The sequence below is a fragment of the Lepidochelys olivacea genome (genome assembly GCF_965140295.1).
Source record: "Lepidochelys olivacea isolate rLepOli2 genome assembly, chromosome: 2".
Classification (NCBI taxonomy): domain Eukaryota; kingdom Metazoa; phylum Chordata; order Testudines; family Cheloniidae; genus Lepidochelys; species Lepidochelys olivacea.
This window is the reverse complement of record NC_140412.1, coordinates 98,306,788-98,323,168: the sequence shown is the minus strand read 5'-3', so window position 1 is coordinate 98,323,168 and position 16,381 is coordinate 98,306,788. Positions and strand designations below refer to the sequence as shown.

At 41.4% G+C, this 16,381-nt stretch overlaps 1 protein-coding gene across 7 annotated transcripts in view; it reads right to left on the bottom strand.

Annotated features, from left to right (window-relative positions):
* SOCS6 (suppressor of cytokine signaling 6) overlaps positions 1–11,343 on the bottom strand; it is a 34,603-nt gene extending 23,260 nt beyond the window's left edge. For 3 of the 7 annotated variants that reach the window (XM_084619618.1, XM_084619619.1, XM_084619617.1), the window contains exon 1: positions 7,050–11,343. The gene's annotated coding sequence lies outside the window, so the exon portion shown is untranslated. Of the gene's footprint in view, positions 1–6,160; positions 6,180–6,911; positions 6,983–7,049 lie in introns of those variants that run through there. The other 4 variants (XM_084619620.1, XM_084619622.1, XM_084619623.1 and 1 more) reach the window with 3 other exon arrangements.
* Positions 11,344–16,381: the final 5,038 nt, after the last annotated feature.

Sequence of the window (16,381 nt, the reverse complement as noted above, 5' to 3'; positions counted from 1 at the left end):
TGTAATAAACCTGAAGTTTTCTAAAACTGTCTGACCACTACATTTAACAGATTACAGAAACAAAGGAAGTTAAATCAAAATACATAATCTGTATAAAGTTATTAGGGAAGCAATATTCAGAGGGCAGTGTTACAGCAAACAAATCGGTTCACTGTGCATCCCAAACTGGGTGATACTTGGACATTTCACGATTGTTTTTATATTCCTTCAGAGAAAGTTAAATATTGTATCTGTTAAATGGATCAAAAATCCTTACAAAACAAATAACTGAAAATCTAATTTAATTTGCAGGCTCACTCTGTAATAAAAATGTGAAAGCCACTTAGGAACAACTTTTTAGACTTTACATAACAAATGCTTTGCCCATATAGCTATACCAGCAGAGCCTCCTGCTGTAGATGCAGCTTATGCCAACAGGAGTTTTTCTACAGGTACAGTAATACCACCTCCCCAAATGACATTATTTATGCCAACAGAAGCATACTTCTATTGGCATAGTTGTGTCTACATTGGGGTTTTAGCCAGCATAGCTATGTCAGCTGGGGGATGTTGGTTTTATTCACACTGTTGATTGACATAGCTATGCCAACCAAACTTTGTAGTCTAAACCTGGCCTTACATAAAATGTGGCTACATCCTTGCCCTTACATCCTTTAACCAGTTGGCTTGGGTAAAGGGTCAGAAAATGGTGGTGAATGGTTAAGAACCAACAGGAATTTGTAAAGGTGCTGAGCACTCATGAATCCTGTTGAAGTCACCTAGAATTACAGGTGCTCAGCAGCTTTGTAGTGGGGATGAAAACATATCACTCTTATTTAGGTGCTTAAACTTGAATTTAGGAGCCTAACTGCAGGCAGTCAGGTTTGCAACTGTTAGCCTGTTGATTTTGTTGAGTTTCCACCCCACCCCACCACCACCAGTGTAATTCTATCACCTAATAAAAGACAACATAACTGGCAGGAAGAATGCTCTAATCTAACACACAATGGCTAGCAGTGAGTGATGCCCTCCCCAGAAATTTCCAGAAGTTATGTCCTCCCCCTTATCCTGGTGAGAGCAGAGGAATTCTCTTTATTCCCAAAGATAGAACCAGCTGCTGCATAGCACTCTCAGGCTGTTCAGCAGCAGTCAATGGGTCCCTCTTCACAGCAGAAGCAGCACTAGAGAATTGCTTAAAGTCACCTTTTTTTTTTTTTGAGCAAAAATAATGGTATGTAGGAGCATTAAATGTACAAAAGCAAACAATATTGCTGTGTCATGTTTACCTCGGCATTTGTAATGACAGGCAAATAGCAGATCAGCAGCAACTAACAGTGGAGGAATATTTTAAATGACGTTAATTGCATTGAGTTACTTAAAAGCAAGTCTCCCCTCCCTACTCTCTTTTATTGCTCAGGACTGTAAACCTTGCTTCTGCTTTAATTTCACCCCAAATGCCTGAATAGCAATATATGATGTAGTCAGACAAGTTCACCAGTAATGCTAACACAGTCCTAAATCAACCCAGAAAAGCCAGAATCCTGGGTTTAAATTGCATGGAGTTGTATACACTTGTAATCTTTCGGAATGGTGTATAGCCACACAGCCTTTCTAACACTCAGCTGCTCTAGGGATTTCCACCCCTCCATGAAACAAGGTATTTCCATCCAAGTATAATGAACAATTCCATAACAACAGAATTGTGAAAAATACAGCACCTGGAATTCACTGGATTGTAGGCAATTTTGTAAAAATTCTTTAGAACATATGCCATAGAAAAAGAAGGATTTCATGTTACCAGAATAAAGTAATATTTTGGATTACATACTGTACTGAGTCTCTTGAAGGCACAATACAGAATGTGCAGACCAGGGAGAGGTGATGGGGAAAAGGTGGCTTTAAATGGCATTGGGTATACATTAGTGATACCGGGGGCTGTTCTAATTCACAGTAATCTCTTGATGTCTAATCCCACAGCCCAGAATCGCCCATATGTGCTATGGCCCTTACTGCAGGGCTTGCAAGAATGCCAGCATAGGTTATGTCTGCACAGAAGTAATTCTCCCCAGGGCCCCTTGCAGCACATTTCTATCCTCTGTATCACTACAGTGACAAATAGGCACCTGATCAAGAGGCATAATCTGTCCCTTTTTTATTTTCCAGAATTTAAGCCTAGTTCTCAGGATTAAATTATTAGATCAGACTGTGCATAATGTGCTGTCTCATGATACATCATGTTGCACCTTTAGTATTATTGCACAGATTGTCCTCTTTTTGCAGCATTGGTGAATCTACACGTAAGGCAGAGTGTATCTATACACCACAAAATCAGAAAAATATTGACAGACTGGAGAGTATAGCAAGACAAGCAACTAAAAGGGGGAAGAAAAAGACTGACGGGACTGATTTATAAATAAAGATTACAAGAACAGGAGCAGAAAACAAATTGGTAGGAATGAAATGTTAGCAGATACCTGAAAAAGCAAGCAGTAAGAGTACTGGGACAAAATTAAACCCAGGATTCACAGTTGCAATATCAGGAAGATGGTTCTAGTAGTAAGTTCTATTAAACTGTGAAATAATCATTCAAATAAAATAGTGGAATTAATCTAGTCACTTACAACTGGACAAAGCACTAGAGACATCTAGTAAGATACTCCCCCAGGTATAGGATTGTATTAGCAAACTTATCTAATAGAATTTAAACATGGAATCTGACATCCACCAATTTTGCAGAAAGCAAAATCCTAAAAATACAGCACTTAGTATGTGTTCTATGCATTTTCAAAATTATAGCTCTGATCTCATGCTTGGATATGCACAGGTAGATCCCTATACTCACAGGGAGACCCCACTGATTTCAATTAGACTGAATTATAAGGGTTTGACTAAGTGGATCCAACAGCAGGATCAGGGTGTAAGATACTGAAACATACAGAGATAGCATCAAAAACACTTAAGTCTGAAAATTTTGTCTGCTACTGTTAAAAGTTAAGACATAGTATTAGAGAAATATTTTGCTATTTCCCCCCTTTCTTTATTTTCTCTGTTTGACAACCACTTTGTGTATAGGCAGATTTCACTCTTTGTGGGTCTTTCATACACAGCAACAGGGAAGAAAGACTTTTAAAAAGTGTGACTGTAAAAACACCAAAATGCCAGGGAAACGAAGTAGGTGAGATAACCTAATTTATTCAGTTAACAAAATAAAGTTGTCTCTGACATTTTAAGCTTCCTTTAAGAAATCCAAAACTATGGGGAAAATGAGGTTATACTGATTTTGGATGTTTTTATCAAAATTAAGCTGTTAAAAATTCTAATGTGTTTTTTTTTAAAATTCCCATCACTTGTCCAATTTACTTAGTTAAAAGTTTCAATTCAAACATTCCAATTACTGTGAGAGAGAATATGAAACCAGTGATAAGAATGGCCCCAATACCCTGCTCTCTACCTGCAGTTAAATTGGATGCATATGTTTTTGAATGGCATAAAGCTGCCTTATTTAAACATGGTTAATGAATATTCCAATATAAACACTAGACATAACTTGTCCTACTCATAATTTTACTATGCGCTCTAAAATATAACCATATGTCATTTGTCACCTGAAATTACTTACATGACATATGCCCAAGTTTTCTTTTAAGGATCTTTATTGCCTGATGCTACTATAAATTTGTTGAGCTTTGTTACTGAAACTGCAGCCCTCGGTGAGTAACAACTCAAATATGTCTTCTGATGTTTGCTATATATTCCCGGACACACACACACACAGCCTACCAAGCCTACATTAAAATGGAAATCAGTTGAGATTACCTCTCAGTAATTTAAGGGTAAGAATCATTACAGGAATGTCGCAATTATTTCAAACAAACAATATAAACCCAGGAAATTCAAAGTTCAGGTTAAACTTAAAAGAAACCCAAACATGTTGCTGTATGGAAATGTACAGTTAAGACCCCCAAAATAATCTCAACTCTGCCCTGTGATCATCATGCCACAGCCATACAATTATGATCAATGCATTTTAGTGTTTGTGGTCCTGGATTACATTAAACTGATTTTTAGATTCCCTCCCCCACCATGTGGTTTGAGGTGTGCTTGAACTGCTCCCTGTAGCACTACTGCCTCAGGACCATAGTGCAGCAAGGCAGCACCACCAGAGGAGCTGAAACAGACATCTGCACACACAGACTGGGTGAGTCTTCACCCTCCCCTTCCATCCCACCACTCTCCTCCTCTGCACTCCTCCCCTTCCACTCAGACACCTGAAAGCAGCACTGTGGGGAGAGAAGGAAAATGGCAGGGGCTATAAACAGGAATGTCTCTGCACTTCTACCTCAGTTTCCCCAGCAGTGCTGCCCCCAGTGGAATCAACACAACAGTGCCATGAGGAGCCTTTCAAATACTGATGCACTGGATAACCATAGAAATTTAAAGGAGCAGTGATAGCTGGGACCAAGTAATCTATCTATGATCATTCTTAACATGAGTTCAATCTCTTTTATGCCACTGTCTCATTGCACAAGCACAACTGTAGCATGCAAATTAGTTATAGAGGAAGGATGATTGGTTGAGTGACCTCAGCTGTCAGTCTGGCTCTGTCTATAACAATTAGAAATAATAACTTAGTAAATTTGCAATTTAATTTATTTAAATGTAGCCTTTACACAGAATTGAAATGAGTGAACTATATGGAAAATTTGAAGAGTGCATATTCTGCTAAGATAATTCAGGACAAAAAAAAGGTTTGCTGCTAAGGGTTGAGCTACACTGGGAACTTACAACAGCATAGCTATGGATCTCAAGGGTGTGAAAAATCCACGTCCCCTGAGGAACGCAGCTGTGCTGTCCTAACTCCCAGTGTAGACAGAGCTACGTCAACAGAAGAATTCTTCCATTGACAGAGGTACAGCCTTTCGGGAAAGTGGATTAACTACAATGAAAGGAGACCCTCCCCTCCCCATCACTATAGTGAGCGTCTCAACCTATTTACCACTGTGGGCCGAAAAGGCGGCCCACAATGTGTGATGTGGGCCGCATCCAATACTACCTGTATGGCCTGAGGATGTCACATGGGCTAGAGCTGTGGGCTGATTGGGCCACAAGCAGCCCACGGGCCACAGATTGAGAACCACTGGTCTACAGTAAAATACTACAGCAGTGTCACTGTAGCATTTTAAGAGTAAACATACCCTAAGTGCTAAACTTCTTCAAAGGCTCACTTAATTTGAACTCTAAAATAAATCTTAGTTTAATTCTCAGAAATCATTGTATGGGGAGTGTTTGCTGTGTACTGCATATCTTAAAGAGGCTGAATACCTGCTTTAAGGGAAAACAACTAAATTTTGACTATGGAACTGTGACCATACTTCCACAATTTTATTATGAAATATGTAATAGGAAACAAGGAACCTCATTAGTGAATTGCGTAAGAGAAACTAAACATTTTAAAAAGCATTATGAAAGTTAAAGCAGATATCTTTTGTTTTAACTCATAATTTGCCTTCAGTTTATCAAACATAAATGCATATTTTCTTGTGTAATTGCTTTACTAAAAATTATCTATTAAAAAATTAATGACTACTTGTACTTATTCTCCAACAATCTTCCAGAAAAATTTAAGACCCCTAGCCAAGCAAAATAAATTATTTAATGACCACTATGAAGCTTCCACATGATCTATACAATCTAAGGACATGTTTATTAATATGAACCAACAGTACTACCACTCTTCAACTCTCCAGAAGAGGTGTACACATAGTGTTGTACAACTACCTCTGGGCTATAACTCCCTAAGAAGCAGGGAGGCATGGTAGGGGGCATATGTATGTGATTTGGGGCAACATAAGTGGAAACATATTTGACAGCTAGAAAAGAGGTGTTGAGGCAGGTTAGTGGAAAAGATGCAGAGTAACTGGAAGTCTGGTAGTGACACTTTGCCAGATGCAAGTGAAGTGTTTACAGCTGCCGTCCACCTCACCCAGACAGTGTGATCTGCTCTGCACCAGTGTTTGCATCCCAGAATCATGGAAGCCCAATTTAAATTTTAAAACCAAAAATAATGGAATCACAGAAGCTCAACTAGGAGCTTCCCAGCTTAAAGCTCCAACAACTTTGGCAGCTTTGTTGATTTTTTGCAACTTTGGTGTTTTGTTTTGTTTTTAAGTAATCAACTAACCAGAGGCAAAGACTAGGCTGTAGTTTGTCTGTTTCTGATGGAGAAAAAAACTGTTTGGGGTGAGAAGGCTGGGGTGCATGGGTGGGTCCAGCTGTTTCAAAATCTCTCCTCTCCCTCTCTCACACAGCAGCATATTATTTCTGCCCCTACTTACTCCTGGGTGAGAGAAGATTTATCAGATTTATATAATGCAATAATAACAGTGTGACATTTAGATTTTAACCTTCTCCTGAGCCTCAGAGGCAGAGGCCAAAGGGGTTAACCACAACACTAGCACTGGGCACCTGGCCTGCAGGGAACTTGGTTGGAGAGCGACTCTGCCAGCTCTCTTATTTCTGAGAGCGGGAAGGGGGCTACACATGGGGGAAATCCAGCTGCCTGCTGCCCTCAGCACTGGGATTTGGAGAGGGAGGTGGGCAGAGGGAGACCCCTTCCTACACCGGCCTTTGTGGGGTTGGGTTTTTTTTGTTGTTGTCAAACTCAGATCCAGCCCCCCCCCCGGCCCGGAATTTTGAGGGGGTCACGGACAGACCCAGCCCCCTTCCTGCTCTGGGATTTGGGGGCGGGGGTATCTCTGCGGCCCTGTCCCGGGCGCCGCTCGCTCCCCGGCAGGCCGCGCCGCGGCCCCGGTCCCTCCGCGAGGCCTGGCGCCGCCGCTGGTGCGGGGAGGGAAGCGAACAAAGGCAGAGCGCGGCCCGGGCCGCAGCCCGCAGGGGCCGGGGCGGAGGTGCCCGCTGCCAGGGGAGCTCACCCAGCCCAGGCCGCCGCGTCCCGTTGCTGCTCCAGGCCGCTGCCGGCACCGCGGCCCAGCTTCGCGGGCGGCACCGGGGCCGGGCCGACCCCCCACCACCGCGGCTGCTCCCCGGCCGGGCCGCGCAGCGGGACTCACCGGGAAGGAGCCGCCGTCGCTGCGGGCCCGGCTCCGACTCCACCAGGCTCCCTCGCCGCCGCCTCCCTGCTCCTGCTGCCGCCGCTTCCTCCTCCCCCTCCTTCCTCCTCCTCCTCCTCCCCCCGGGCCTCGGAGGGGCGTAAGGGGGCAGCCAGCCCGCAGCACCCGCCACCAGCAGCCACAGCGACGGGACCGGCCGGCTCGGCCACACGCACGGCTCGGCCGCCGCCTCCGGCTCAGCCCTGCCAGCCGCTCATCTCAGCCCTGCCTCCTCCCGGCTGCCCTGCCCTCCGCCAGCCACCCGCCTGCCCTCACCGCCCTGCGGGGGAGGAGGCCGTCAAGCCCCTTCCCTGGCCCGCCTGGCCCCCTCTCTCCGCTCGCTGGCGCTCGGCTCACTCACTCCGTTCCACTTCTTCCATGCCCCTTGCTGGCCGCTCTCTGCCCTTGGGTTTCCTCCCTCCCTCTGCAGCTCCCGCAGCAGGAGAAACCGCAGCAGCGTCGCCAAATCGTCCCTCACGGAGCATGATGCCAGAGCAGCGACAGAAAGGGCCAGGGCTGGCCGAGGATGCACATGGCTGCGTTGGGATATTCACAGGGGGGACCGAAAGTGAACAGCAGAAGTGCAGCTTGTATCCCCCACTAGAACATTCCTCATTTGCACTTGTTCATTAAGGGAAGTCCTTTTGTTATCCAGTAACTTCCTTTCCTCCTCCATGGTCCACTTTTGGAACCCTCGCCTTTGTATAAGTTTATAAATAAGGCGTATAAAGTGCACGTTTATGATGCTGTCAGAATTCCAAAATGGGTACAGCTTCACAGTTTACCTTCAGATGAATGCCTGGCTCACACCCCCATCCTTGCAAGATGCTCAGTTCTCTTAACTCTTACGGAATTGAAGGGAAGCTGCAAAATACTCAGTAGCAACCTCCTGCCTCTGCTCTGTTTATGCCAGATCCTACAAGGTGCTGCTGAGAATTGTAATTTCTGTGGGAGTTAAATTTTCTCAACACTTCACAATATTGTGTCCCCTAGGATTTGTATCTTCTATTCTCCATTTCATCTTCTCCTCTCTTATAGTCTGACTCTGCCTTGAAATTGTCATTTTTAAAAGACCATTTTTATCTTTAAATTTTGCTTCAAAGAGTGCCTGTGGGAGTGTGCAACCACAACAGCTGTTAAGCTTTTTTAATGTAAATGAAATGCTAATCAAGATCAATACATACATAAAAAATCCCTGATTTAGCCTTTTTGGCAAAAAGTGACCAGAAAGAATAAAACTGATTGAAATCTGTGGGCAGCAAGCAGCTTGAAACTTTTAAAAATTTATACCAAGTGATGAAACCTTTGACCTTTTGAGTAATATCAGTGCTATAAAATATGGCTTTCCTTCACTTCCTGGTTTGATTTATAAAGTTAATAACTGATGCAAATCAAGAACTCAATCCTGTAAATACTTTCACACTTATGTAATTTTACTCATATGAGTAGTTTCATAGGAGTCAATGAGACAATTCAGATGAAGGAAGTTATGTAGTCGCTTAATTGTTTGCAGGATAAGGGCTTAAGTTGCAACTCTTCTAGGCCATAGTCCTTTAATTATTTAAACACTTGCTTAACTTGTAAGCATCCAAATAGTTCTAGTGAATTCATGGAGATTTCACTCTTTTAATTCTTTTATGGCCTGGGATATGGGATTATTGTATGAATAAATTTAAGTTTTTATAGTCCGATCACGTGCGATTCAATGAGAAATGAGGACTGTAAGTATCTCTCAAGTTTGAGCTTTCAGCTTGGAAACATATGCTGTATTCTTTATCTTTCTTTAGAGAGTGCCCATTTCCATTTAATCTTTTATAGCTCTTAATGTGTTTGGTACATTTCAATGGATAGTGGGCCAAATTTATCCCAGAAGGCACTGACTCCAGTTACAACAGGGATGATATTTTTTAAACAAAAGTTTAAAATGAAATTGGTCTTTTTTCAGACACGATGCACCTAACATCAGAATAAGCATATATTTTAATGGATTTATAATATTGTTATTATGGTCTGAACAGTGGTACAACAAACAAGACTTGGATATGGTACACAGTTCATGATACAAGGGTGTTCATATACAGATAAATACCATCAAAAAAAGTATATTGGGAAGGTTGTAAATATTTAAGTAACCCTCTGGGAATGGTAAAAACTGCTCCATTTGATGAGAGATGTTGGTCCAGATTGATCAGAATCTAGTCACTCTCATCCTTCCATATTTACAGTTTCTAAAAATAATTGGATCTATGATCCAATCCTGAAACCTACTGATGTGACTGGTCCTATTGAAGTCATTGAGACTATTGACAAAAAGACTACATGTCTAAGGCCGTGGAAGAATGAGACCATATTATTGGTAATGGTTTTTGTGTAGAGTGTAGTGATATTCATATCATACAAGCTGTTTTAAAACAATATTAAATTGAGTGTTTTGTTCAAAGGGAAAGTTAAAATGGAAAGTCTAGTTCCAAGGCAAATCAATAAGGAGTGCTATTCAGTGCGCCTCCTATTTGGGAGACATATGTACCACTTTGAGAAGTATGAGAGTAGGTTTTGGGGAGGGGCAAGAAAGCTAAACTGGACAGTAAAAGGGAGAAGTGAGATGCAAGGACTAGTGAGGGTATGGAAAAAGTCTGAACCCCTAAATATAGCTGGTGGACTTTCCCCTTTACTGAGTAACTTGTTGGGCATTCAGCAATGTAATCCAAAGGGCGCTTAGGACAAATTAAGGTTTGAAAGAGATCTATGCAGAAAGAGGGGTTAAGGGAAGTTAAGGAGCACCAGGAGAAACTGCAGTAAACGACTGTTTCAGTCATATTACAATAAAGTCAGTTTCTCAAGCGAGTGTTTTTGTGTCTACATATTTTTCACAGCCCTCCATTCTGTTCAGAGTGCAGCACTTGAATGAGTAAGGATTTTCAGAATTAGATTGTTGAATTATGGAGATATTTTGGTATAAACATTATTTTTAAAAAATCTCTGAAGGGATTCTACACTACTTGATGGACAAAGCATCTCCAAACTGCTCGTCTGACAGAACTAGTTAAACTAGATCCTGTAAAAGTTACAACTGAAGTCAGTGGAAATTTTGACACTGTCTTTCATGGGAGTAGGTTCAGATCTGTAATTAAGGCCAGAATAGTATAAATGTAGACACTTTTTGAGACTCTTTGTTGTTCGCATAATGAATATTGCATAAATCTTTATCATATGAGGAAAATGTTCAGTTCTGTTTTTACCAGACTTTCATTTTTGCTCCTTCCCCGTCAATTCTGAGTTAGCAAATAATAGTAGGTGAAGTTAAGATTATTTATCTGTGTCCAGAAATAATTGCAGGAGCAAAATAGAGTCCATCTTTCAAAATCCTGGCCCATTATCAGGAATAAAATTAAGGCATTGAAATCTGATTCAAGAGATCCAAGGGGAAATTTCAAAGACTTTAAAACACCCTCTTTATTTTTAACAATGAACTGTTACAATTTAATTTTTTGAATGAGTAGGATATTTTTCCTGCTCAGGAAATATCATTTGCCATACATTTTATTTCAACTTTATTCTGAGTTAATTTAGGCCCCAATTCATCAAATACTTAAGCATGTATTTAGTCTCATCCACCTCATTCCCTCTGATTTTTCTGACAGTATTTCTGCTGAAATCTGAAGGAAGCCCGTTGCACAAAACAGCTGTTCCTTGGTACCACCACTAGTTTACATTTTATCTTTTGTGTTTGTACTTCACTCAGCATGCATAGTAAAGTTTGATTGAAACTAACTAATCTCTGGTTTTAAGTCAGTTTAACTTTTTTATTCCTTCACAATCCTGTTCAATGTGGATTTTCAACATTATAGGGGGGTATTAAAATTGGAAAAGAAACCGATTTAATGCCTTTTAAAATTTAAACTACTTTCTTTAATGAAACATTTCTATACTTTCTAAATTTTGTAAGACCTCCCCCCTTTATAAATGTAAGGCTTATACTACTTGAAAGTGTCTAGTTAAGGCGCAAGGTGGGTGAGGTAATTATTGGTCCAACTTCTGTTGGTGAGAGAAAAATCTTTCATGCTACACGGAGCTCTTCTTCAGATGTGGGAAAGGTACAAGGAGTTTCACAGCAAACTACAAGATCAAACAGACAATTTAGCATAAGTATTTAGCACATATTCTACCTTCTCTGTATGTATATATGTATCTTCTTACTATATGTTCCATTCAATGCATCCAATGAAGTGGGCTGTAGCCCACGAAAGCTTATGCTCTAATAAATTTGTTAGTCTCTAAGGTGCCACAAATACTCCTGGTTTTTTTGCGGATACAGACTAACACGGCTGCTACTCTGAAACACATATTCTAAGAGACCATTCAAGGTGAAGTGGCCCATTAACACGCCTATCATCATAGAACAAAAAGGGGGGTTAGTAAGTTACAGATCATTGTAATAATCCGTAAATCCAGTGTCTTTATTAAAACACTGATTTTTAGTATCTACCAAAGTTATTAATTTAAGCTCCCAGGCTCATCTTTTGAAAGTGCTGTGCAGGATTCCTTTGAGGATGAGGACTGAAAGTTCAGATATAGAGTGATAGCTTTACGAAAAGTGTTCACCCCCGGTGATATTGTGTTTTTATCTTATTTTCCTGTGTGAGTTCATTGGAAAGTGATTCTCTGGTTTCACCCACATATTTGTTGCTGCGGTATTTAGTGCACTGGATAAGGTACATATGTTTTGATATCATCACACCTACCTTCATAGAACCAGTAACCATCCCAAACACACTAAGAAATCTGTTTTCTACAGCCACTCAGGCATTCAGATACCACAGAATATGCTCTGAGGAGAAAGTCCAGGATATAAACCTTAACACACTCAAAATCGCCTTCGCCAAACAAGGACAGACCACCAGAAAAGTAGTTCACATCATGGAACATGCCACACAAATATCCTGAGAGAACCTGCTTCAATACAGAAATAAAACCCCTTTTCACCACACCCCTGGTTTGTCACCTACCAACCACTCTAGAATCCATATGAGGTGTCATCAAATAACTACAATCAATACTTGATGGGGTCTCCATCCTATAAGAAATCTTTCCTGAATCCCCTCTTCTGGCCTTCAAACAATGCACCCAACCTCTCCAAGCTCATTATCAGAAGCAAGCTTCCCACAGACCAGGACACACCAACTCAAAACAGAACTTGATCCTGCCAGAACAACAGATCCAGAACCTGCGGACATATCTCCATTGCTACAATGATCAACACCTCCTACAATACACCTCCCAAGATCCCTGAATCCTATACATGCCTATCACAATATGTAGTGTACCTTTCAAAAGATGATCCTGGAAGCTTAAATTCATAACTTTGCTAGATACTAAAAATCATGGTTTTAATAAAGACACTGGATTTATGGCTTAATGCAACAATCTGTAACCCACTAACCGCCCTGTTTTGTCCTATGATGATAGAGTGTTAACAGGCCACTTCACCTTGAATGGTCCCTTAGAATATGTGCTAAATACTTACGATAACCTGTCTGTTTGATCTTGTGTTCTGCTGTGACACTGACTCCTAATACCTTTCCCAGAACCAAAATAGAGTTCTGTGTAGCACGAAAGCTTGTCTCTCTCACCAACAGAAGCTGGTCCAATAAATGATATTACCTCACCCACCTTGTCTCAGGATTACTAGCTGTGAGGCAAGCAGAACACATATGAGCACTAAACTACAGCTAACTTCCAAATATTAAAAAAATCTAGAAAGCCATTCAGTCTTTAGACGTGTGAATTATTCCAGTATAGGAGTATCCAATTGTGATCATTTGCCAACTGACATAATGATGTCTTTCTGACCAGAAATAAAAATGGCATGGGTTAGATTGCTCACATGAGCAACAGTATGAAACTGTGCAGCCACAGGGGCAGATCAGACACCAGATTGCACAGGCGCTGACTTCTAATGGTGCCCGTGGGTGCTCGACCCCCCTCGGCCCCACTCCGACTCCACCCCTACCTCGCCCTCTCCCTTCCCCCATTCCAACCCCTTCCCCAAAGTCCCTGCCCCAACTCCGCCCCCTCCCGGCCCTTATTCCAACTCCTTCCCCAAATCCCCACCCCGGCCCCACCTTTTCCCCCGCTCTTCCCCCCTCCCTCCCTCCCGGAGCTTGCAACAGCTGTTTGGCAGCGGCAAGCACTGGGAGGTAGGCAGAGGAGCGGGGACACAGCACACTCAGGGGAGGAGGCGGAGGAGGAGGTGGGCTGGGGTGGGGAGCTTGGCACTAATTTTTCCCCATGGGTGCTCCAGCCCCAGAGCACCCACGGAGTCAGCGCCTATGCCAGATTGAGTGTTTCAGAGTCAAACTCAGCTGTGCTTGCTGATGTGCAGAACCAGCGCTGAGCTACAACTCCATCCACCCATTTTACACCCACCTGTGTGAGAGGAAGTGTAATAGTCTTGTGGAGGTTGCTTCTGCTCAACATTATGATTTGCAATATGGGTAAACCCAACAGCAGATTAAGGAGATGTTTTACATCCCCTTTTAACCTATGTGGGTATGCAACTCCTTAGTTTTTTGTGCCCAGAGGAAGTATAGGCATGTATACTTCCAGCTATTTAGATGACTGCATATTGTGGAGACTTTAGCTTTATGGGATTCTAGTATCTTTAAGACATTTCAGAGCCAACTATATATATTTCTTCCTCTGGAGCAATAGTAACTTTACTTTGATTAATTTTGTCTTAAATTGATCTAATGGGGTGGGGGAGAGTTAAATCAGTTGAACATGGGTTACTTAGTAAAGCATCATGTTCTTAAATACAATACATTTTTTTCTTCTTCACTTCTGGGGAGTGTAAATTAGAAACTGCATTTGTCATAATCCATCACTGAATAAGGTTTATGTTTTCTGTCTCATTTTTAAATAATTAGGTTATTTGTTGTTATATTACATCAAACAATAGTAGAATATTGGATGAAAACATTAACAACTCTAATGATATCATCTTATGGGAATGTTTTTGTCTAATTTAGTAGACATTTAGTTCCAAATTACCAGTATTTTAGTATACTTAAGTTTGTGCACACCAAGATTTTCAGTGACAAAAATGTGAGGAATGTTATCCATTTAAAAAGAAAATTAGGTAATCAGTATTGAAGTATTTGCTAGTTGAAATGATAAATGGAGTAAATCCCTAATTTCCATAAACAAAGTATGTAACATACCATAAGTAAAACCCAGAGTTTCAAAATGACTTTGGGTGCCTGAATTTTTGGATGCCCAACTTGAGACATTTACAGGGACCTGATTTTCAGAGAATGTGTGCTCAGCATTTTCTGAAAAGCAGAACTTCTAAGGCAGGGATCAGCAACCTCTGGCACGTGGCCTGCTAGGGTAAGCCCCCTGGCGGGCCGGGCAGGTTTGTTTACCTGCCGCGTCCACAGGTTCGGCCGATCGCAGCTCCCACTGGACGCAGTTCACCGCTCCAGGTCAATGGTGGCTGTGGGAAGCGACGGCCAGCACATCCCTCGGCCCGCGCTGCTTCCCACAGCCCCCATTGGCCTTGAACGGTGAACCACGGCCAGTGTGAGCTGTGATCAGCCGAACCTGCGGACGGCAGCAGGTAAACAAACCGGCCCGGCCCGCCAGGGGGCTTACCCTCGTGGGCCGTGTGCCAAAGGTTGCTGATCCCTGCTTTAAGGACACACAAATGCACACACTAACGTACCAACATCATTAGTTATTTTTGAAAACCATGACCCAAGTTCTAATTTTCTAGCTCTTGTAATATTTTCCTACAACCAAGATTTTTACCGGCATAAGTAATTATCTTCCTGAATAATTTATTGATGCAAGCAGCTGATGGTTCTACTTTATTTTTCCTAGGTTTTCCTTTTGTGAATTCTGTAATTACATTCCATTTTAATAGAATATGTGAAAAGACTGATATATGTACATATTTTTCAGAGCACAGTTTATTCCTTACTTGGAGAGTCCCCCATCATCACTTGATGTCATTGGGGAGGAAAACAAACACAAAGTATGTGTGACTTTTTTCCACTTCTGTCTGATGTTGGCATTAAATATGCAGTTCTTACTGTGAGTGAAATCCTGGCCTCACTAAAGTTCATGGCAAAATTCCCATTTACTTAAAGTTGACCAGAAGTTCACCCTAGCTGCTGAAGGTAAAAGGCCCAGACAAAATGTAGGAAGTCACTGAATGAAGCATAAGCAGCAGCACTGAGAACTACCAGCCAAGCTTGGGACAGGCCAAGTCATTCCCAGAGCTGTTGCTTATACTATTTCTATTATGTTGTGACATCCCACATCTTCGCATTAAATTTTTTTAAAAACTAACAAAAGTAAGATTTTAATTTTGTCAAGGTACCTGTGATGATCAAGACTTTTGTATTGTTCAGTGAGTATACAAATTGGACCATAACATGGTTTTCTAGGCAAAGATTATCTTTGGGTCAGCTCTGTAACAATTCACTTTTTATAAAAACTCTTCGCTGGGCAGAAGTCAGCCATATGAAATAATAAACAACTGTGAATAAATGAATGAACAATGAATAAAATTAGTTTGTCTGGGACTTTACAACATCCTCTGTCAAACATTGACAGAAAATGGCATGTTTTTCTAAACGAAGATCTGAGCAAAATTTTAGTTTTCAATTCAAATAAAAAACCCTGAAAAATGTTTGTACCAAAAAATTTTCTGCTAAAACATGTTTAATTAATTCTAGTTATAATGCTTACTTATTTCATTCTATGTCAAGAGGAAGCATTTAAAAAAAGGAATATCTTTGAAAGTAAGGTACATATGTCCAAAGCAAACATGTTTAAAGTTTCTGGTGAAGATAATGATGCTTAGTTTCTGGCAAGAACAAAGAGAAGTGGTTTCTTAGATCCAATTGCTCTAATAATTACACTTATGGTAGACATCAAAGGCAGGACAGCAAGATAAAATGTAATAAACTTACTTCTGATGACCACATGGAAACACTGCTTGCCTACTGAAAAAAAAATAGCAGTTTTCATTGTCTATGGGCCAAAACCTGGGCAAAACCTGAGTAAACTGGGCTTTGCAAACAGGATCCTTGCAAAGAGATGTCAGAAGAATAGTATAGAATTCTCCTTCCCTTTCAAGACACACAGTAAGTCATCAGAGTACCTGCTACAGCCTAGCACCCAGGCCCACTGTATGACTCCACCCTCCAACCATAGGCCAAAGTATCTACATACTTCTGGAACTATTGGCCACATTCTGGTTTCTCTCATGTTCTGCCACAGTCTAC